The sequence below is a fragment of the Meleagris gallopavo genome, chromosome 7, assembly GCF_000146605.3.
Source record: "Meleagris gallopavo isolate NT-WF06-2002-E0010 breed Aviagen turkey brand Nicholas breeding stock chromosome 7, Turkey_5.1, whole genome shotgun sequence".
Lineage (NCBI taxonomy): Eukaryota > Metazoa > Chordata > Aves > Galliformes > Phasianidae > Meleagris > Meleagris gallopavo.
Genome location: NC_015017.2, coordinates 26,963,544 through 26,988,175, shown reverse-complemented (window position 1 = coordinate 26,988,175; position 24,632 = coordinate 26,963,544). Strand labels below are relative to the sequence as shown.

General features: G+C 39.9%; 1 long non-coding RNA gene across 2 annotated transcripts; it reads right to left on the bottom strand.

The window, feature by feature from the left end:
* Positions 1-4,514: 4,514 nt before the first annotated feature.
* LOC116216829 lies at positions 4,515-24,065 on the bottom strand. Of its 2 annotated transcripts, XR_004160358.1 has the most exons (5): positions 22,568-24,065; positions 20,076-20,131; positions 18,748-18,810; positions 10,841-10,971; positions 4,515-7,231 (listed from the first exon to the last, which is right to left on the bottom strand). It is a non-coding gene; the product is annotated as an uncharacterized LOC116216829 (long non-coding RNA). The 2 variants fall into 2 exon arrangements; XR_004160357.1 differs by having other exon boundaries at positions 4,515-10,971.
* Between the last annotated feature and the right edge of the window lie 567 nt (positions 24,066-24,632).

Below are 24,632 nucleotides of genomic sequence, written 5' to 3'. Positions count from 1 at the left end.
TTTTTTTTGGCAAATGTTTTAATCAAACAAGTTATTTTCTTGTAAATTTAGAAAAGATCTTTGTATAGAGTAAGCCTGAGATATTATTGTAGTCTCATGGCAGATGAAACTTTCCTTTCAAGAAAAGGCAGCCTTTCATGTTCTTTGGAAAGCAAAAATATTATGGATTTGCCCATTGTGCCTGAAGATATCCATTATGTCAAATGCAAAATGCAATAGTCATGTCATGTCCATGTTACATTCAGTTTGATGTAGTTCTCACTTTTCAGTTCCTTTTCACAGAGCCTAAGCAATGTGGCCACCTGCTGAATCTCTCTTTTGATTAGCATGTAAAGAATTCTTTGTTTGGATCAGCTGGGCTCCCTGGACTTCTCAGCACTGAAGGCTCAGCAACAGTTTCCTTGTGGCTTTTCTTAAACCACTCCAGGGGTTTTCTGGGGATAATTTGAAAAGCTTTTACTTCAGGAAGAGATGGTAAAATTCAGTTCACCTTAACACTTAGCTGAATTGTATTTTCCTGCTTTTTTAATATGATATTAATTGAGATATATCAAAGCTACTATTTTTAAATACTATCAGCTGCTGGAAGAGGTAGGAATGCATGCTAGTCCAGACCTAGGAAATGGTGAGCAGCTTTCAGAACCACCGTACATTAGATGGCACCACACTTGTGACTACCTCTGGTCTTATTTAGATCCACACTACAGGGCGAGTTCCTACTTACATTTTGGTCAATATGCACTGTTAGCTCCCTGAGAGTAACGCTTTGCGTTCCAGTAGAGTTCAAGTCCATTTGTATTCTAATTGACCAATACTAATTCTAGCTCCATTTTTGTTAGACTCCAGACTTTTGACCACTGATTTTCCATCAGAGTACCAGTGGTGTGCTACTGCAGGATGTAACTCTTCATACTCTCAATTCTTAACCATGTTCTCCAAAGCTTCTGATTACTTCCATATCTACCAAACTAGTTTGCTGGGAGCCTTATTTTCATTATATAGAGAATATTTTATTTCCACTACTTATTCTGTCCTGTGAACAAACATTTCATTCCAATTCTGCCACAACATCACCACTCTTGCTCTAGTTGTTCATAGCTTCCTGGTCTGCATCCTGTTAGTGCTGACACAGGCTCCTAATATCCAGTATGGATTCATCCCTCCAAGGACAGGAAACATTCTGCTTTGCTGATTCAAATCTGAGCAGAAATAGCGTGGCCTAAGAAAGTTTTAAGAGGGAAAATTTTAGTAAAGAGTATGAGCATTAAGAAAGTAATGGTTGGAATCATAAATACAAAAGAGAGAAATCTGTCTGGAAATTCCTTGATGAACAGTAATAATAATAGTAACGAAACAGGCTGAGAATTCAGCCTAACATCAGCAATCTTTTTTGTATGTTTTTCCTTTCTAAAGTTTTGTTTTGTTGGTTTTGTTCTTGTTTTAATTTACTCTAGTCTGTATGACTTCATTATATACACTGGTTTGAGCAAATTCCAATGTAATATTATTTAACAAAACTTTTACAAGTGTTTTTGTAATTTAACTTGTGTGTAGAGCTGCCCCTTGGGGATGACAACTTTAAATCTGTTTAAGCTGTCATTTGTGGAAATTTGTCTAAATGCTGTAGGACAACATAATCTACTAATAAGCGTTTAAAACAACAGACTCTGGTTAGAAGTGGTTGGTTCATGAAAATACTGATATTTCAGAAACTGCCTGTGGAACTGACAGCTTCTGGACAAGATGCAAGTGACTGAACTGGGATGTTCCCCTCCAGGTTAGTGGCTTTAGCTTAGGGTGATTCTGTGTAAGAAGACAGGCCATTGTTTAAACTGTGCTATATAGGGTGATCACCACACTGGATGTAGCTGAATTTCACCAATTAACAAATGGAACATAGCAGTCATTCAGCTTAAAAGAAAATAATTTTCAGCTGGGGGATTTTGCTGGGTGTGATAAAAATACTTATGTAACATATGGAAGTGAAAATGGATCAAGAGTGCTTGATAAAGGGAAACAAAACAAAGACAGGTAAGCGCTCAGGTTTTTACTTCCACAGCTTCCCTGAGCAGATTAGCAAGTTGCACTACAGAGGACTGAAGTTCAGGGAGTGCTTTGCACACCTGTATACAAAAATCACAGCTTCTCTTTCCTAGACAAATTTGAATGTCCTTCTGTTTAAAAAAGGTAGAGCAATGAATTTACTGTGTTTGAGTTTGAGGGATTCTCTAGCTGATTTAGCATGATGAGGCAGGATGATTTCCTTCCTCCAAGTTTGCTAACAGGCAACAGGAAGCACTGCCTTCCTTCCCTGCTCCCAGCTTGCTGCCTCTCCAACATCCTCTGCCTGTACAGACAGGGTTCCTGCACGCTCTGCTAAAAATAAAATAATAAAAGTAGGTCCAGTTATTCCTGGTTGAAGTAGTCATCTTATTCCTTTCTTCTAATCTGTTGTATATCATGCGTAAATAACTGCCAGGTTACCTAGCAGTGAGTATTCCACTTACAGTGGAGTATTGTTTAAAATAGCTTTGTTAACAATTATTATAGCAACATAATATTTTGAGAATATAGATTAATTACAAATTTAAAAGGCAATGGTGGTGACACTGTTGGACTTGAAATAGGCTATATCAACAGATTGAATCTGTTCCGAGTTGTGAGGATTTTTTCAACTCCAGCTGTCATGTTCACATGTTTCACTCCTGCAGCAATGGACTTTTCCCTCTGATGACTCAGAGGAAATAGAGTCTCCACCCACCCAGTCTTTGACAGAACAGTAGTTCCCCAAATTTCTCACAGCAGAAAATTACAGAGATGGTAGAGCAAGAATTTAATGCAACCCCAAATACTGGCGTAAATACATGATTAGAATGGATTCCATTTGCCTTGGGACCCTATTTGAAATTGCTGTGTCCTCACTAGTTAAAGTAGTGCCTGATTTGGGTGTCACTGCTTTATATGCTGTTAAAGAGCATACCTGTATTTCTGAATTATATTACTACCTTAAAGCACAAAGCAGCATGTCCTCAATACAAGATCTGGGTTATTTAACCTTTGCATATTCTAAGATACGCATGTTCTAAGATAAGAGGAATGAATCTGTTAGAGGCAACATTACTGACCTCCTCCCTCTTTAGCTGCTTCTTTGCACTAAGAGCCATGATCATGCTCCATTCCAGTGACTTCAGCATCAAATCTGGACTTACACTGGGATGACGGTAGAGTTTGACTGCTATTCAAAGCAAGGCTAATTTGTATTATAAAATTAGCTCGTTTCCTTCTTGATTTTTACTGATTTACATAAAGTTAGACATATATCATGTCTTAAAGGTGCATAAAAACAAACGCCCCTTTCCTATAGAGATTACAATCAATAGCAAGAAATTAAAACACAGTATAAAGAATGACTGCCAGGATGAAATAGATCTTTTTCCATAGACTATGCTTTTCTATGTGACATACACTCAGTAATTCTTAATCTACAATCAATTCAGGTTAAGTACTTTGTTTCTTTTAAAGCTGTAAATAGCAACGCCTAGTGGATTAGCATAGAAACACTTTATGGAAAAAATGCATCTTATGAAGGATTTGAATGAAGTTAGCATTGTGATTTCATCCAGAAGTCTTATCAGAAAAGAATTTACAGCAGAGAAGAATAGCTTCTGCCTTTTCATCACAGTTTCTTTCAGAAAAACAAGTACCGAGGACAGATAAGGAAACTTTCTGGTAGATTACTCCCATTATCAAATGGCAACTTCACTCCACCCTTTCCCTGTATTTGGCTTCTTACTGAGTGCCTGAAGCTACTGTTTTGTTGCAAAACTACCCTCGGAAAAATCCCCTGCCATTATCAGACACATTAACAAAAGAAAGAAATGCATACTTCTTCCAAAGAGGAAAAATGTGATTAACTGCTATCCATCAAAATTAGGAGAGGTAACTGTTTAGCACGACTGGAAGTTAATGTACCTTTCTACTGCACCTTAACTGGCTGCATGTGCAGAAACTGAGCCATGGACACATCCAGTAGCACTTTTCTTCAAGCAAAATTTCAGCTGGATTCTACATCTCCGTCCCTTACTTAGAGAGTTTTCCTGAAGATAAATTGTTTCAACTTGTACTTAAGCTAGAGGTTTTAGTTTTTGTAATTCATACTTTGGTCATGTTAAAACTAAACTAATATTATAATTCTTCCCACTGGCTTTTGTTCTTTTACCTCAGAATAGTACCTATTCTCACTAGCAAAGGAGCTTTGCTATCAGCTCCAAGGTCAGCAACTCCCTTCATCACTGTGCCTCCTCCTCTGAAGGAAAACAGGACCCAGAACCTGTTGGATATGTTAACTTGAATAAAAAGCCTGCGGGATGAATTCACAGATTCTGTAGCAGAATTCAGACTTACTGTAATTATTTCCTCAATTGCAAGTGACATAATCCTGCAGTTGTTCAGAAAAATTGAGTACATGCATCACACATAGATGAACAAAAAAAAAAAGAATAAAATCCAAAAAATACAAATAGAAAGGCACGTATTGTCATATATTCCATCTCAGTGAGTGCTACCTACAGCATCACAAAGTATATTAATAGGATAGCTAAGCCCTACAGGCTGCATGAGTCAGATCCCAGTGCAAGGACGGGCCACTGAGATGACAATAACAGCTCAGGACTACAATTCCACCCCTCCCACCATGCACACATTTATACTTGTAGGTTTTGCGGGAGCTTGGGTGGAGCATTAGGTTGCAGAGGAGCTCCACTCACTCTTCTTCCCTACTCCTCCCATGACAAGCAAGGAATAGAGGCAGAACTTTCATGATTGTAATGATAATGTGATGCTACTGTTCAGTTCTAGCGAGAAAAATACCGTCTTTTAAATGTTTATGTCAACTGGGAATGTACCTTGTTTGTAAGGCCTCAACAGTGGAGAGTTATGTCCACCATTCAACTTCAAAAGACACTTTTTGAGGAAAACCAGCTAGAGTCCTGGCTGCTGACACTGAGACAAGCAGGACTGAAGGAGGCTGGAATTTAGATCACAGTACTGACAAGAATAGATGACAAAGCAGAGCTTTAAAAAGTCACTCAGAGGGAAAGCTTTGGGCCAGAAAGGAAGTGAGAAGAATGGAGGGTACTGCTTATTAAGGGGAGGAGGTAGGAAACAATGATGCTATTGTGACAGTGGAGCTGGTGAAGGTCAGAGAAGATAAGCTCTATTTTGTCCAATTGCAAAACACACGAAGTTGAGGATTTTTAGGAAAACAAAGAGTTAGGCCTAGGGACATTGTGTCCAGGGAGTGTGGTATATTAGTATGAACTGTAATCTACGGTGCTTTAGTTTTACAAATGAAAAGCAGTGCCTCCAGCAACTTTATGCAAAGCATATTTGCTTTGCATAAGACTTACCATACTCTTCCTGAAAAATTAGCTATAAACCTGAAGAAGTGCACTTTGCTGGAAACTCTGGGAAGGATCTGTTTGAGCTGAAGTAGAAGCCAACTCTGGACATGGCACAAGCAGCACGGCTGTCAGGTCCTGCTCTCAGGAAGAAATACTAAGCTGAATATTTCCTCCTTGAATACAGACTTTTGTGAGCCCCCAGTTGAAGAACTGTGCCCAGTCTTTAACCAGACACTGCACCATAGCCGGGTCTTGTGAAAGTACTGGAAGCAGGTCCCAAAGGAAACGCCATATTAAGTTTATTTCACAAAAATTGCTTGTACAAATCGATCTCCTAGGAAACAGTAAGTACTTGTCTGCATTAGCATTCTTTACCTAGCACTAGATGTATAGAATGTGCCTGGGTTTGCTGCTGTTTAGATTTCCCTTCTTTAGCATTCCTACAGCTTGCCAGAAAGTCTGCTTCTGCAGAAACAAAGGTTAATTAAACACATCCGCCCATTAGAGCAAGGAGCAAACATTAACTCCTGGCCCAGAGCTACTGTCTTCAGCTGTCAGCACTGAAAGACACTTGGAACCACAAGCTGGTCCTCAAGCAATACTAGTTTCAGCAGAAACTGCTCGTTTTAATAAAGAAAGAAGTCCTTCCCCATTTGTGCTGTTTCAGCTTGTACTTGCCTTGCTGCACTGAGCTCCAGCAAGAAACATGCAAGTGGTATTTAGCAAGTTACACGATCCAAGATATTTGGATCTTTACAGTGCCATGATTAACACATAATAAGGAATGTTGGAAAAATGTACCTTGCCTGCATTGCTAACTCCACCTTTTATAATTAGTCCAATTAAGGTAACTGATACTGGATTTTTTCCGTCACTTGTGGCATTCTTTGGCCTTGTACCATTCATTCTATTTCTACAATGTGATTAAATGGGTTGACTCCCTCAGTATGCATTTCTTTTCACTTTCTTTTCAGTTCCATTTTCAGTTCTAATGTGTAAGAAACATGCTGCCACAAATGCTTTCTCAGTTCTGCAAGTGTACGTAATGTATTTATGGTATTAACTCTTCAGAGTAGCTGTATGGCTGTACCTCAGTTTCTTTCTCACTGCCTTATGGGCAGTGAAGAAAGTAGTTATATATTTTTCATAAACATCACCTGTTGCCATGTGCATAATCCCCACCACTGCAAAGAACTGACATTCCTAACATGTTTCCTATCTGTGCTGAATCAGCAGAAGGAGGCTGATAGACCTATTAAAGAGCAGGGATGAGATTACTGAGATAGGCAGGGTACATGGAGGTTTTCACTGAAAGCACATTCATGAACTTAACATGCAAAATGCTATGATGTCCACTCAGTTATACATGGCTTGTTGTCTAAAGTCGTGTATTTAATTTCAGCTGGTTTTGTTTTGCTCAGACACGCAGATCACAAAGTCTTCTTTCTATTCCCAACCTGGAAGAGAACACCTAGGCACAGTGCCAATTTCAAGCCTCATTTTCCCCAAATATTAGCTAATGCTTCATTTGCATTTGCAGTTCCTCAGACATTATTACCATTGCGTTTGGTGGTTTAGTCACAGGAACTATTGATAAAAGGGAACACGAGTGAGCAGCCAGATAAATATTTTTAATAGTTTGCATTGCTTTTTTAGGTTTGGTTTCAAAGTCTATGAAAGTCACAGAGGTCTCTTCTACCAGACAATTCAGGCAATCCATGCCTAGTTTTGAACAACCCCTTGGAGAGGCACCATCTCTGAGACCTGGTAGATGGGCACAGTAGTTTCACAAATTGCTCATCCCTTTCCGTCAGGTTGTTCTACAAAGTCTGCAAGAAAAACACCTTTATTTCAAACAGAAATGGAAAGCAAAACTGGAGCAACACTGACTAGTGACATCTGGCTACTGATAGCAGAGCCCAAATGATAAGAGAGGGTAAACCCAAAGGGAACACAACATGACCCTGGAAAGGAGACAGGATGGCCTTCTGGAACATATCCCATGGCTTGTTACCTGGAACCTTCTGCTTAACTCCAGCTAAGTAGTCAGGAAGTGATTCTCACTACTTTACAATACATCACACTACTTTGGAGCTGTTTCTATAAATACAGCATGACACCTATAAATACAGCTGATTTAACACCTAGGAGTGTAATTTGCACTCAAAAATTAAGTGGTTGAATTTTTAAGGTACTTTGTTGTTAAGGTGCAGTTAAGTTGAAAGGCTCTTTGCCCAGCAATGCCCCACTTGTTACACGCAGCAAAAGTCCTTACAGAAATCTAGGAGATGACCACAGCCTTGTGCTGCTTGTCTCACAGGTAGCAAAAGTACTACGTGATACAAAGCATTGTGTAAGTCTGTGTAAAAGGCAGCTGTGTCCATACTCAGGTTTAATAGGGAACAAGGGATGGTGACAGTATTGCTCCGTTACCTCTCCTGGGCCTCTGCCTTATGCCCAGTATGTATTCCTGGGCTGTTTATTCTCCCCCGTACTGAAGAATACCATCAAACAGGTAAGACAGTGAGGATTGGAAAAAAATATTTTATGTTCCATCAACACAAACAAATGCATGGACTACGCTCAAAAAGCTATAAAGCTGCTGGAGCATGAGATTAGCCCGAACATGGGTACTATTTGTTCAAACAAGTTTTCAAGGATTGTACATCTTTATGCACCAGTTTATTCAGAGATGATACAGTTCAGAATTGCGTGTCTAAGCAGGTTTTCCTGTAGATGCAGTTGCTATTTTGTGCTTCAGGCTACATTTTCATTCATTCATGACAGCATAACTAGCAGTCACTCTTCTTTCTGTGGGGCAATACTTTCACAAAGCTCCATTTACTGAAGCGATAAATATTATTAATTATATTATTAATTATTAATTAGATATTATTAAGGAACTGGTGTTGCAAGTATGAACAACAGCATTCCTGCATTCACATCAATGAGTGTGTTTTAAGTGTGTTCCTTATCTTTTTTTTTTTTTTTCAAAATATATGCAGCTGGTATCTGAAGCTACATCTGAACAAAAAAGACTAAAAGAGTCCTAAGCATGGAAGACTTTTGCAAATGTTTCAGTTGTTTACATGAAATAAAACATAATAATCCAACATGGAACTGAGAATCCTTATTTTAATCATTCAAGGAATTTGCTCAACTTTAGAGTGAAGTCTGGTATGATGATTAAAGCATCGGGCAGGGAACCTGGAGACATAAATTCTATTTTCAGCATTAGCACTGACTCACAGTGTGATATTAGTCAAGTCACTTAATTTAACTGCCTCTCTCTCCATCTCACCTGTAAAATGAAGAAACCTACCTCACACGTTCTTTGTGAGATTAATTAAATGTTTGCTGCACACCTAAAAGTTCTTGGATGTAAGGTGATGGAAAATTTATTATTAAACACATTTATAAACAGGATACAGGAGCAGAGCTGGGTGGTTTCTATAAAGGAAACTCACTTCTCTTTCATCTCTGAATTTTTTAAGCATGACAACAAAATAATTAGCAACAGGAAAAACTGCGGGTGAAGCCCTTGAAAACTTCATAAATTGAAAATAAAAGCATGCAAACAAACTAGACACTGACTAAACTACAACTAAGAAGAAAAATATATGATTCTCTCTTCAATTAAGGACAAAGGTGGCTTTTTCTCTTATGATCCAGAAATAGATTTGCATTAATGGAAGCAAAAGGCAGAAGATTTAAATCTAGAGAAAGGAAGTCACGTTTCTTAAAGAAAACACATTGTTGCTGAACCCACTGCCACGAAACATTGAAATGAAGGTCTCAGTGAATTCAAGAAACAAACAATTACATGGCGATGTGAGTGTCTGCTGTGATGTTCTATGAAACAAAAGAGTTAAGAAACAGCTGTGTTGCAGAGCACAAGCCAGCTACTAGCTGATAAGCATTAACAAAATGTGAAGTCTGTTGGGCAGCTGATTTAACCGCACCTGGCACAGGCCATTCTGCAGGCTGGGAGTGCAAAGTGCTTTGTGTGTGGCAGTCCCAGGGCATCATGACCCTAACAACCTTTTATAATGAATATGGTGAGAAAGAGCAAGTTTGTTCTGCTGCAAAATTAAATATGTCTGCAACAGAAGAGGGTCTGGCAACTCCTAACTGAAGAGAACTGTGTACCTTCCATTCCCGGCAAGCTCAATGAAGCTGAGGTGATGCAAGGCAACAATTTCTACTGCCATAGTTCTGTGACCCCAGAAATGAACCAGTCAAACCCCACAATGAGCAAAGGAGAAATGGATAGTGTAGTGCAATCAATGATATATTCACAAGTTACATGTTTCTCATAAGGCTGCCTGTACCAAAGACTGTTTGTGGAAAGGATGCAGCTTATTTGCACTTTTCTAAACCTAGTTGTCGTTACTTTTTATATTCCTAAACATCACTGATGCTTTCTGTAGGTTCCACTCAAAACAGACTGAGGCCTGTAGGTAGACCATCTTAAGTTTCTCACCAAGCTCTGAGGCTGGTTTGTTACTCTGGTACTGTCGAGTGCCCCTTGGGGTTTCCATTCCTTAAAAAGCAATCTTCCAGATTAAGAAATAACTTGTACAAGATCATTTAGTAAATATAAATGTAAGTGGATCACTTGCTTTCGTTATAACATCTCTACAATGTAAATTCCAGAACATACTAAGCTACTCATACACTGCAATCATAAATATATATTTAATATAGCTAATACATCTCCATTCAGCATGGCAGAGACATCCAGATAAAACCTTGGGCCCTCCACCAGGAGTGGCAGAACCTTACAATTTAGTCTTCCATTCTTTCTGCACTCTAGAGCTAAAAGGCCAAGATGGAGAAGTGCTGAGGAAACCACAACAGCAAGGGTTATGAAGCTGTATTAAAAGGAATCAGTGACTCACTATTCATATGTTTACTTGGCCTGTATGCCCTAAGGATGAGTGGAGACCAGTACAGAAAACTAGTTCTTTTATTCTCTTCATATATCATTTATTACTAGCTAGCTCTACTGCATTCATTAAGGCAAACCAAATTAAGAATAAACAAGAGGTGCTTGTCATCTAGCACTAAAACAGTGCCACGTGCTCACTTTGAAGCTTCTTCTGCATAAATTTCAGCAGCTGTTTTTTCCTGTCTGCCTACACCAGGCTGGCTCACAGGGTGCATGCACCTTGTCCTATTCCTGCACCCTGCCCCTATTGTAAGCCAGTCCCTGTACCCCAAGAGCCCTCCCCATTTCTGCTCTCCTTTTTCTCACTCCAGCTGGGCCAGGAAACAGCTTTTGCTTCTCACCTCAGTGTTGGAAAATGCAAGCGAGTTTTCGTTTCACGTGTGTTTGTGTCACTGACTGCACACATACACAAACACAGGGAGGTGATCATTCTCCAGTGCCACCTCACCAGCTAGTTAGACCGTCTGCTTTCATAGCTGATACTCACCGTGCCAAGGGAGCCTGTCCCAGAGCCGTGGTTCCCCAGGGAGCCGCAGGCAGGGAATGGTAGGAGCAGCTCCAGTGTTCTGAGCAGGGCAACGCTGGCCAGAGCCGGACTCCTCCTCTTGCTTTGCAGAGCTGCATGAAGAGGGAAGGTCTCAGGATATGATATCATGTACTCATTGTGAAAACTAGGAAACTGTTGTAGGTGATTGAAAAAGTAACACCTTCAAAACCCCTGAATGGCCAATAACAGAGAATTACATTCCTTCTTTGCCTTCCCAACCCTCTCTCAAAACAGTTTCAGTAAATAGAAGTGAGAAATTAGGAAAACAATATTTACCTCATTATTAGCCTGAGAGATGTTTTACAAATGAGCCACCTTAGAGCACTGCTCAGATCCCTCTACGGTCTGTGTGTATGACATCTCAAGCCCTGACCTCGCTAAACACAATGATTTGCACACAGTCAGCTCCCACAGCCGCTGCTTGGAGTGCATAACCAGCAGACTCGAGAGCATCTATCCACTCCTTGGCCCTACCCTCACTTCTTTATTGCCTTTTCCAGTGAAAATACTATCATCTAAAGCACCTAAGTGACTTAGGACTCCAATTAACATTTTCTAAAGTAACATAAGCTAAAAGGCTTGCAAATCTCATGGGAAGTCAATGTGATTTTATGCAGACATGCTGGGATAAGTTTTACTACTTAGGTCCCTTTCTAATTTGCAAGCTTACTTCAGAAATAATTACCCATCTACAGGACTGTATTGCTATTAATTTATTTCCTAGGTCATCATTTATTTCCCAAGCCTTTAAAAAAGAAATCAGTAAACACTCAAAGCAAAGCAGATATCCTACCTTGACACAATTGTTTGTAACCTGAATTTATCTTCGAAAGTAGCAGTTTCTAGATCAGACCTAAAGAAGCACCTGCATGCCTGAAAACTTATCTGTTTTGTCCAGTTTTATCAAGTGACTAATATAGAATTATTTTCACATGTTGCCAGGATACTTTTGTTTCTGTTATAGCCTCACAAAACACTATCAGGGGAAAATTGACATTCTAAAGTACACAACATTTTTACGTTGTGTTTGGAATTGCTAAACACTCTGTTAGGCCATTTCGCTTGCCTTTCAGATTTCCTTTTTTGTGTTAAAAAATTCCTGTGATATTTTCATGCAATTAATTCCATATTCAGCATTAAGATCACCCATTGTAAGTCACTGTCATTTTCAAGCTCCTGCATTGGCTTTTGGTTTAACAGCTTACCTTCAGGGGTTCTATGTTTTAAAAACAGTAATAGGGAAATAAACTGGAACACAAAACTGTTTTCTTCATCAAGACTCCAGGAACTTTTCTAATTAGTGCTAGTTCTGTTTACAGGTTTAATCATCCTTTGTTGTCCTGCACCGTGAAGATGGGTTACATCGAAAATTGTAGTCATAATGACTTATTTAAGAGATCGAGGAATGAGGATTAAAATCACTGATACATTTACTTCTGCAGAGTTTGAGAATTCCCCTGCTCTGCTCCCATGGCCTAAAGTTCAGGCAGATAAAGCAAGACTTAAGTAACCACAGGTATGTTGGTATTGATTCTCTTCTTGGTTCTCTGCTAATTTTAACATTCATCTGATTCCATCCTGAATTACTTCAGTGCAAGCAAGATGAAAAGCAGACCAACTCTGCATGGTTCTGGTTTGTTTTGTGGTATTCCTTTTTTCTCTTGCCAGAAAACCATCTTTCTCTTGAATTTTTACTTCTTTTTCCTATTTTCCTTCAAGCTAGAATTATGGAATCACAAAATAATTGTGGCGAGAAGGAACCTTTGCAGATCATCTAATCCTTTCTCCACTTGAAACTGGGCTAACTTTGGAGTTAGATCAGGTTGCGCAGGGCCTTGTTCAGTCTGCCTGTCAGTCTCCCTAAGGCAGAAACTTCCAGTTTCACTGGGCACCTTGTTGAAGGGTTTGAGCACTTTCTCTGTAAAGTTCATATGAAGTGTAATTCCTGTTCCTTTTTGCCGATGTAAGACTGTGCTTTTTCCCCTATGTTAGCACACAGTACTTGACTATTGGATGGAGAAGTAGCTCAGAGTTTGGGAAAAAAGATGGGAAGAAATGACAATGTGTGGAAATGAGGAAAAAAAACAACAGGAGTTTAGTTTTATAGAAGGCAGTAAGAGAGAAATAAAGATGCAGAGGGATCGTGGCAGGGAAAGAGAAAGTAATTGCATGCTTCACAGGCCAGGGTAGGATGTGTGTGAGAGGGTAGGATGTGGGTGATCAAAAAGCAGCAAGACTACAACTGTGGTCATCACCTCCAGATCTCAGTAGCTGACATCCTAAAACAAATTTACCAAAAATACATTGATAGCTATGTCATGAAGTTAATTACAGATGCTTGCAGACCATTTTGCTTTCCTAGGTTGCCTATGCAATTTCAGTTGCTTAGAACACTTCGTGTCTGAGGTACTGGAAAACATTTTGGTCTTCTGCTGTGTTCTGTTCCAGACACAGTTCCCTTTTTGTGGCAAGTGGTAGGACTCCAGCAGCATACAAAACAGACACATTTGATATTTGCAGTGGAGTTATGTTTATAGATAACTCCACTTTAGATCACAATTAATCCTCTGAGACATCTCTCAAATGAAATGTGTTTCATAAATATATGCTAAGATTGTTCCTCATGACATACATTAAGATTGTTTCTCATGATAACACCAAGGAGTCAGAAAAGTCCTGAGAAATTTTAGTCACAAGCACAATGATGAATAAATCATTTCCAACAGTAATGAAAAGGAAAATCAGAAATTGAAGAATTACTTTTCCTTTGCTGATTACTTCATTGCTCAGGAAAATTCAGTTTGACTGTAGAAATTGTTTTCAGGTGTCCAAGTTCAACTCTAGCATCAACTGCATTTCTGCAGTAGCAGAAAGCAAAGAAGAATTTGGGTATGAGAAAAGGTCTTTAAGAATGGTGACATGCAATTGTGTTCCTAGGAACTGAAGTCCAGGTGATTTAGAATAGGAAATCCCATTCAGTGATGTAAACGTGTTAACTGATGAATCCTCACAATAATGTTGTGAATGAGGGAAGGCTTATGCCATGTTTTGACAGATGGGAAAGCATGGACAGAAAAGGCTAAGTTCTTGCCAGGATCCTTGCCAGCTTCTTTCAAAGTAATTTCCAAGGAAGATCATTCCCTGCAGAAAGCTTGCAGCTACAGACGCCTTTCCAGCTTTCCCTCAGGTACTATGAGAGAACAAAGAGGGTCAGAGATGTTGCTACTGGCTTGGCCTTTTTTGGAGCTTGGACTGGACTGTGATCTGAACAGAGAACAAGCAGAAACAGCTTTTTCTGTAAGATGACTCACCTTGCCAGAGGAAGATTAGTTAAAGGAAATTTGTATTTGTCTGTACTAGTTAGAAATATGTACCCATCACTTCCAAAGTCAAAGCAGTAAGGCAGCAGGAGGGGAAACCTGAGTTTAGCAGTCACAGTTTTTTTGCTGTTGGCACTCCAACAAAAGCAGAAGCAAAAGCAGAGGAATTCCAGGCCGATTTCCAGCACAGTAAGAGATCTTATGCTTGAGGGATGTCAGTTCTTGGATCTCAGCTCTCCCATTTACCATTTTCACTCACAGTCCGTGCAAGACATACTCCAACCTATCCCAAAAGTACACTCTCTTTTCATCTAAGCTTGGGCCAGTACAGGATTGTTAAACTTTCCTAAATCTCTTCACAAGGGCAATTACCCAGGCAGAATTTTATGTAACTTCAGATTTTTTTTTATTTTTATTTTTATTTATTTATTTTTTTTTTGGACTGCCCTATCAATCAACAGAGCGGTAAGATTGTAACCACCACCTTGCAGTGACAAAAGTAGAGGTTTAAGAAGCCGTTACCTTCCCATTCAATCAACATTCATTAAAACACCAGCCCGCTTCTTTTTCTTCACTCTGATAATAGATCCCACTTGCATCAAGTATTTCATTTGGTCAAGTATACTTCAGCTTTGCCATTCTTTCCCAGAAATGTCTGAATTAGAAAGACTGAATGATTTGTCAGCTAAAATGAATTTGGTTAAATTTTCCCTAATACTGGTAAATGTAGTCTGAATGTTGCCAGAAGTAGGGTTTTGGTATATCTATGTTCACATCCAAAATACAGCAATTGCTAAAGGCCCAAACAGTAAAATCTTTCTGGAAGCTCTTTTCATTGTAGCGTCTCTGCCCAATTAAGTATTGTTGAAAAATCTGGAGACAAGTGGGACCCCAGCAATATAACCTTGTACATTCTAGGGCACTACTGCCTCAGGAGTTTAAAGTTAGGATTTGTATCACAATAATGAAGGTTGCTTATACCTTTGTCCAAAGAAATGCCTTTGTTAATCTTAATAATGCAGAAGCTATCAATTTCTTGGTATGTTGCTACTTGTTAATCCCAAAAATTTTATAAAGTCGTCACTTCCAGTGAGCCTTGGTGAACCCATGACTTCCATAAACTCAACCCTATTCCACATCAGCCTGAATCAGTCTCTGGGTCCCACGGTCCTGACACAATCTTGAGCAGTGCTTAGATAACTGCTCCTGTATCATTTTAAAGACACAGAGATGGGTTGGGAATCCTTCTCTGAACCTCAGTGGGCCATCAGACGTGGGCCATCAGAATGGGAGAACTCTCTGCTTGCTTCATGCTGATTTTCTTAGTTTTACCATGGCCTACAAGCTTCTACGTTGCCTGTTCAGAGCAAAAAGGGAAGACAAAAACAAAAGGCACTTGTTTAGCAACAGATTTTCTTAGTCATCACTTCTTATCCTTAGAAAAAGCCTCTTGAGTTACACATCTTTGCAAAATAGCAAGTGATTAGTTTTTTTTTAGTCTGATCACACTCCTATGGCTTCCAGGTTTTATCAGCATTTCAGGTGAGACAGAATGCCTCCTGTTGCTCTCTCCAGACTATTTGTTTTAATATTTGGCAATTATTTGCTCTCATCTCATCTGTGGAGAAGCTTCCCTCTTTATATACAGGCTGCATCCTTTTGTCATGTTGCTGCCAACTCTAACTTCCTCCTGTGTAAATTAAACTGGTTATTTTGTGAGGGTGGGATAGGAGTGGGAGATGTTCTGAGCCAACAGCCCTTGACTATTGGATGTTGATCTCTCAGTTTTAGTTATAAGGTCAAGAACTGTTCCTGGACTGAGCCATAAAATAGATTGACATCATTCAGGTCAATGTGGACTTTCAGCACTCAATACAAAAAGACAAAATAATAAACCTAAAATAAAGAGGCTCACAATACAAAAAGAGCTTGTAACGTGATATAGATACTCTTGCTTCTCTAAAGATGTGCATCTCATCTTTTGCAACAAAAGTAATTAAATAACAAATAGTTACTGATTAGAGTAAAGATAAAGGAGGGAAAAGAAAACATGAGTCAGACTGGGCTTCTTGCTAAAGTAAATAATTAATTACATATTAAAAATAGACAAAGCATTGCAGAAAAAGAGAAATTATCCATTTAGCTAGTTTTTTGGCAGTTCTTCATAGTCATTGTAAGCGATCAGTTATCACCTGGTCTAATTAATCACATACTGAACTACCATGAATAAAATGATCATTTGTTTTAAAAAGAAAAAAAGTTATGTAGGGTCTGTGTTCTTTGTTGTCCATCCATCCCATTACCCAGCTTCTTTTAGTGAATAAAAATATGTCCTCCTCAAAATAGGTAGCAAATACATTTTAACCTACAAACATTTCAGAATCTGCTCATCTTTTCACTAGTAGACAGAAACACAAAAATAAAACGAATCCTACAGTATTATAATCTAAGATAAAGTCATTTAATATATTCAAATTGCACTTTGAGCACTGGGAAGATCTTCGATGTTTGCTGTATTGACTGCTTTGCCGACACCTTCATGAGCTTATCTACATTTGCTATATTCCACTGAGCCACTAGATGTCCGTCGTGCCTACATAAAGCTCCAGTTAGGAGAAAATCCGAAATCAACCAGTGTGACTAAGTTGGAACACAAGCTGTGTAGAAACATTCACAGCATGTAAGATTTCTTCTGTAATTAACACTGGTTCTTCAATAAATGTCGAGTGTGATTCTGTAAAACACAGCAATTCTGAACGCTGATATGCCAAACACACAACCCTAACTCTGCTGAGATACATGCATATGTGCCAAATACAAAATACAAAAATCAGGTGAGGCTAAAGAGAACAGATGGAGACAACATTGAGCAAAATAGGCTACAAACCCATGGATGACAGAGTAAACTGGTACATTCCATTCCCAACTATTCATTGTCAGCAGCATTTTCCATATGCATGTATTGTAGCCCTTCCTTGCTATTCATGAAGTACAACAGCACAGTCTTGGCAGTCAGACCAGATTTTAATTTAATTAAAGAATGCATTTGGCTGCAGTTTAGTTGGGGTATGAGTGGGCCATATCACTACGTGATTTTAGATAACAACAGACTGGCTGGGGAACAGTCACTTCAGTATCAGACTGAATCAGAGTGCAGGGCAATGTACAACAGACACAAGAACAATGCAGACACTCAACCCTGGTGATGGAGAGAGCAAAGACAAACAGTGCTCTAAAGGAAACAAAAGATTTCACCAAGTAAATAGTATCAGGAAGCTGCTAGCAACTGCCCACAGGCTGTACAACTCCCTTTTCCCTTCCTGCACTCTATCGGCCTCTAGCAAGTTTCCTCTATGCACATAAGCCTGACCCCAGGAGCTAATTCACACCATCAGCACTTTGCAAGGCCCTGCCACAGAAAGCACTGCATCTCTAATTCCATTTTGGAAACTCAGATTAGGACTCACTTCCTTAGTATTATAATTACAGAGACAATGAAGGGAAAAAGTCACAATTGAGACAAAAAAAAAAAAAAATCTACTCCTATCTAGTTTTGCTTTTCAGGCAAGTGAGTGGTAGCAAATTACATTCAAGAAATATGGCTCTGATGACCAAAAGCATTGCCATTTTGCCTCACCAAAATGCTCATAGAAGAAGGTCACAGAATTTCTTTTTCCAGCTTTTCAAAAATTCTCAGTAATACAGAGGGTTCTCCCACCTCATCTAATAGCTGAATTATACAGATTTTCCTTGGAAATTAAGTACCAGACCTCAGCACATGCTTTCAAAATTATTTACGATCTTAATGTCTGAAGATTTCAGGGTAAGCTCAAGCATCTAAATGCCTTTATGAGTCTTGGTTCGATTCTTAAAGATGAAGGGGGAAATGATGCAATTCTCAATAACATTTCTTTGTCCAAGGCATTATCAAAGTGCCAAGAGCTGAAATATGTAAGAACTGATGCCTACATAAACACAGTCCTCTCTACTTGATGCCTTTGAACTCCTCTTGTGTTTCGCCCCTTAGTTGTTCTCAGTTTGATTCCACTGAAATGAGCAGTTCTTGAAGGCATGGTGATACAAGGCATCGACCATCTCTGACTCTACAGCTCTGCCAGCACCTCTCATTCAAGAGCTGAGAGTTACAACAGCTTTGCAATGAATACACTGAATGCTGGTGACCAGCTTCCCCTCGGCCACTGCACTGGAGAGAGCCAAATCCAAAGCCCAGCAACCACCAATGTGAGATTTGCACAGTTATTCCCACTGATGAATGATAGACCATTGCTGGATTAATAAATCTTACAGTTCCATACAGTCCTAAGTGCTCTTTCTAATGCTTGATAGCTCTGCTCTTACCAGTTATTTAACTCAGTCTGAAGCTAAACATTATTTTGTTTGTTTGTTGTTTGGCTTTGTAGACCAATATGTACATTACAGAGAATCTTTTTTCCCCTCACTACTCTCATTGTTGGCCATTGTTTTATTAGGAAACGTAGCACTCAGCAATAGAGAGAACAGACTGACCTATTGAACTGATTTCGCTCCTCGTCATAGCTGACAGGAAAACGGCTGCCTCAGCACAGGGTTCTGGGAAGGGAAAACCAGATGTTTCTTGGCTGCATTTAACAGATGTTATTCCAGTTTGCAACAACATTTTAAAATGCAGATCCCAAGAGTTTATGCATTTCCAAAGTATTCAAAGAATGGAAAAGTGAAAATTTCTTGCAAGTCTTCCAGTAGTGCCAAGCATCCCTTTCTTATTCTTTCTTTCTTTGTTACTCTCTCTCATATTTTTTTTTTTTTAACCTGAAATGAACTTCCCCAGTTTCAGCATTCCTGTGGTTCACACATACACCAGAACATGCCTTGGTGCCTACATGCATTAGATAATCAGATTGGGTAGATTAACATTGCCACGGATTTAGCATGTGACCTTGGGCAAACCGCTTGATTTCTCTGGCCCCCAGTCCTCCACTTGTGCTACGTGGAGCTTGTAAGCTCTCTGTGACAGAGCATCTCTCTCAGCTACCAGTATCTACAATATCTAGTGCAAAGAAACCATAAATAAGAACATAACCCTACGGTGTTACCATTAAAAAAAAAAATCTTTATAAAAAAGTTAACTACCAGCTCTTCAACAAATGGAAACAGAACATAAAGAAAGTGAAGGGAGATACATGTTCTTTATAGGGTGATTGTAGATCACCCTTTCAACTGCTGCATGTGCCAGCATTAAGTGGAGAGATGGAAGGGCAGAAGTGTAGGAAGTTTCTATCCTGTTCTCTGAACAGATTCAGGTTGCTGAGTTGTTCAAAAGCCATAAAAGCCATTCCTTAATTTATATTATCTTCCCAGACAGACCAAATTGTGCTAGGCCCATGGAGACTCCCAGAACAAACCAAAACTAGGGAGGGCAGGATAGGCGTCCTTCAATATGCTTACCTGAATCCTGCCAGGTTTCCCTCTGAGCACACTCAGCACAGGGAAATCTGCCAAGCATCACAGAATTAGTGTGGTATTATTCTCGTGCTACAAATGGAATCATGGAATTGCTCAAGTTGGAAAAGACCTTGAAGATCAGAAGTCCAACTGCAACCTAACCATACTACCCCAACTAACAACCCTCTGCTAAATCATGTCCCTGAGCACCACACCCAAATGGTTTTTAAACACATCCATTGATGGTGACTCAACCACTTCCTTGGCGCTTCCTTCTCTTACCAAAACCAGAGATATGCTACCAGCTCCAAAATAGAAAGTGCCTCAACTTATGTTAAGTACTGCTCTTTCACCGGTTCTAGAGGAAACGGAAGTAGAGAAAGTGACTTTGCTGAAAGAGCGCTTGAACTTACCAGGATTCCTGATATTCAGAGTGGTGTACAGATTCAGATTTGGGAGAACTGGAGATCTGTACAGGGGAAAGAGAGGACCAAGAGAGAAAAAGCAGAAGCACAAATTTCATGACGACATTTCCCTGATCTTCAAAAGTATTTACAGAAAATGCCTGGTATTCTTCCATGCCCTGCATTGATACACAACACATGTACTGTAAGCTAAGCCAAATGTGTTATCTTTATTAAAGGGTTCTTGTGGCTATGACTATATTTCATCAGAGTCCTGTGATAGTCACAACTTTTAGAAAATGCAGATTTAATCCAAAATTTGAATTCTTCTTGTTAAACTAGAACTTATTTTTAATTAAAAAAAAAAGTGAAAAATAATCAAGACATTTTTTAAATGTTTCAAAATAAAACCCTAGTATTTAGGAATAGAAAATATTGAAACATTCTCCAAACAGAAACTTGAAACTTTAAAACAACGATTTAAAATGTTGACTTTCAGAATTAAGGTAGCTTCTTGTTTTACAGCCAGCCATAAAAGATTTTTCTTCTATCTTTATGGAATGGTGTGTATGATACAGCAGGTTTAAGAGTAAAAACCACTGGCATGTAAAAGCAACAGGGTCAGTTATTAGAACTCAGTGCAGCCTCCAGCAATACAGAAGAACTGAGGCTGTGTGCCCTTGGTCTTTTCTGACCACAGCCTCTTTGCCTGCTCTTTGAATTTAAGCTTCATAAATTGTTCAAAACTTTACTGGCAGAATCAATAACCAAAATACTGCTTCTCAACATCTGGTTCGCATTCTTCTCTCAGGTACGCTGCAATTCTAAATTAAATTGAATGCTTTACATGAAGTCACTCCAAATTTATGACAGCATACAGAAGCTAACTCAGTTCTTTGTCTTTGAAAGACGTCTGTATTTGCAGCCAAATAAAATCACAAATGCTTATATACTCAATGGCACAAGAGTGCCATCCAGCGGATATTCCTAAATGTGTATTCATGGGTGAAATCCTCAGTGAGGAGACAAGTGACTGGTATGGGTTGCGAGTACTGACCTGATGGCTGCACAACCCAATGCCGAATAGTACTGCTGGCCTGTGATGAGCACTTCTGTTAAAAATTAGTAACTTCGTGGAGAGTAGTGCTTGCTTCAAAGCAGGAACGTGCCGGAGGTGAGCTGCTGGGCTCAGAGGTACCACCACCATCGCAACGCATGCTGACTGCAGCCAATAACCTGCTGCTTGTCAGCCCTCTCTGAAGCCATGGCATTACCCCGTGGTGAACATGCTAATGTGAGCATTCTTGTACAGAAAGCCTCACCAGGCTCACAAATGAGAGTGATGGAGCTTTGAAGCTGGTTTCAGGCGAATACTGATGCACCCAGACATCAATGTGACAACAGATGTCTGATCTGCAAAGAACGGGCCCTGAACTCAGACCTTCCACCTCCCAGATAAATGTTTTATCCACTGTACTATATCACAGAAAAACTCCTTCTAGAGGAAACAGGCACAGCTGCTTTTGTGAAGACCCGGTCCCACTGGCATACATTAGAGAGATTTGAAGATTATCTTCTTGAACTGAGCTGCTCTGGGGACATGCACAGAGTGACACGTCATTTTTAGTTCCTGACTGAGTTGAGATCCACATCAGTTCCAAGCTGCTTGGCCCTGCTGAACCAGAGCAATCCAGGCACTTGCAGAGAGGCTCTCTGCGGCTGAATAGTTTACCTAAAAAAAAAATGTCAGCTGGCTTGGGAATTGAGGCCTGGTGCAAGGTCAGGCTCAGCTCACTGGGGTTTTCCACCATTTCTGGTTTAGATTTAGAAGCTCAAGTTCTGCCCTGAACCCTTACTTTTTGGGCTTGGCCCCTAGCCAGTAAAATAAATTCTGGTTTAACAAACATGTACTTGATGCAGACTTTACTGACCTACCTTATTGCCCATCTCACCTATCCCCCATCTGCAATGTTCCCTTTATAGTTAGCTGTATCTCTTGCAATGCAGATGCATATGAAAGATTGTGAATGATTCACAGATTTGATTGGCCTGATGGCCCACAGATTAAATCATTTTGTACAGCGTTCCTGTTTGTCTTCTACATTCATCTTGCCTCTAAACAGAAATTAAATTATCTGGGGATCTGTGGTCACCATTACAGGTAATACCTGCAAGACAGAGAGCCCATCCCAATAAGCAGCCATTTCTGCAATGGTCTTCTCAGAAGATGCAGAAATAAGAGGAAAGATATTTTATTTCTGGGTATAGTTCCATTCTGAGGCATCTCTTGCACTGTGATCAGATACCAAAGATCCAATTTGCCCCTATGAGCAATACAGCATCTGAAGACCTTCCTCTAAACCCTGCAAGAGCCCAGTACCCTGCATATGAAGAAGCTGGTATTTTGCCATGACTTCTATCATCTTCCACTTCTGAGGACATTTTACTCTGGTTAAGAGTGATCGGGTATGCAGTAAAAGAGTAAAAATAAACTATTTTACCTGGAATTGGCTTACAACAAGTAGTCACATCCAAAATTATCTGAAATATTAAGAAGTATGGAAAAAAATTATGTACAAACACTTTCCACTGGAGAACAAGCACTTGAATGCTGACAATCATATTCATTCTTTACGTTTAAAACTGATACAAGTTTAAGATTTTAGTGTGGTACAACTGCTCTGAGACTGTGAGAGAACAGTAAAACATAAATGTTTTTGTAGTGATCCTCACACTATAGATACGCAAAAAAATGAAACAAAGTGCCATTTATGTTTCTTTGTTCCGCAGTAGACAAAAGCGAAATAACCCTCAGCGATATCCATAATGTGATTCGTTTTCTGATAGTGAAACCGATATGAACAATTCAACTTCTAAGAAAAATACATCAAGCCTCCAGCTTTGAAACAAAGCAGGAGCTAAAAGCTTATGAGCAGACCCAGGCATTATGCGGTGTCACTGGCAGTGTGACCAGCTTCCCTGTATTTATTCTGTGACAAATCTTCTGCCACTCTTTTCTCAGGTGAGCTGTCCTTCCCTAGATAAGGTTTTACTGCTGGCTCCTGTACATGCTATCTGTTTGGGATGGGAGTGCTCTGCCACTGCAAAAGGTTGCAGTGGGGAGATGCGTTGACAGGATTACCGCTGACTCGTTTTTCAAGAAAAGCTTAGGAGCAAAGGTGGGACGTGGAAAATCACAGTTTCCATTTTCAGAAACCTTTTTTGAAACTTACTGTTTAAGAAACAAAAACAGCGATCGTGGGGGTACTACATCTAGGGGTGAGGCCAAGCGAAAACTCAATACCACCACAACCGCATCATCCCGGGTGCTCGCAGACCTCAAGGGATGAGCCAACGCGAAGTAACAGAACTGCAGAAAACCAGCAGACACAGAAGGATCTGCCACCTTCTGTTGCTAGTGAGGACGCTATAATGACGGAAATAATTAGTTAATCTTTAGTTTAAATAAAGCATTGGGGGAAAAGGCTAAAAATAAACACTGATTCATTCCTTGTCAGGGAAGTTTCTCCTGTCAATTATCACATTGTTACTGCTGTTTTTAATCTAGTCAGATGGTGAGATTGGCAAATCCCTTCTGCAGGGGCTTCTGGGTGTTATTCTGTAGAGAATCTTGCTTGAAGGACTGATTGCTGCTTTTATGAGAGCCAGTGGGAGTTTGGCCACAGTCCTTCACGCATGTTAATTTGAGGGACTTCCAAATGTTAGCTAATGATCTCAGGCTTCTTTTTATGAAAGATGTGTGGGTATGTTTTGGAGTTTGTTTTTGTTGTTTTTTTGTTCTTAATCCCTAGCAGGAGGCAATTAAGAGGCTGTGGGGAAAGTTCTGTACTGAAGCACTGGATCAGCCTCTCCACAGCTCCTACAACCCTATAGCATGAAAAACTGAGAAGCATAATGCTCCAATACTGGGATATATGGGCTCTGAGCACCCTGACTCAGCTCTAGGTGTTACAGAATCACAGAATGGCCAGGGTTGGAAGGGACCTCAAGGATCATGAATCTCCAGACCCCCTGCCACATGCAGGACCACCAACCTCCACATTTAATACTAGACCAGGCTGCCCAGGGCCCCATCCAGTCTGGCCTTGTGAACTGCAGAGGAGCTGGACTGGATGGCCTTCAAGTGTTCTTTCTAACTCAAACGTTTCTGTGGTTCTATGAAATTGCAGTTGAAGATGCTCGTATTATTATTCACCCAGTCCAGACCATACACCTTGCATCGCTGTGGGCCGAGTATATCTATTGGTGTCCTCTTATGATAACTTGAAAAAGCAATTACACTTCTATTTTCTGGGCACAATAGTAACAAAGAGGCAGTGGCCTCCACCCCAGGGCAGGAAAACATGTCAACACGGCAAGGAGAGGCCGTGTGGGTGGGGAGTTTCACTGCTGCCAGTGTTATGGAACCTGGTGTAGCTGTGAAGGAGAAGTGGAGAGAAAAAAAAATACTACAGAGGCTGCAGAAGATAGAAAGCCAACGGCGTGAGCCCAAGCGAGCAGCAGGACTGCGGCTCTGGAGCTCATAGAGAGGCTCTGGACTAAACG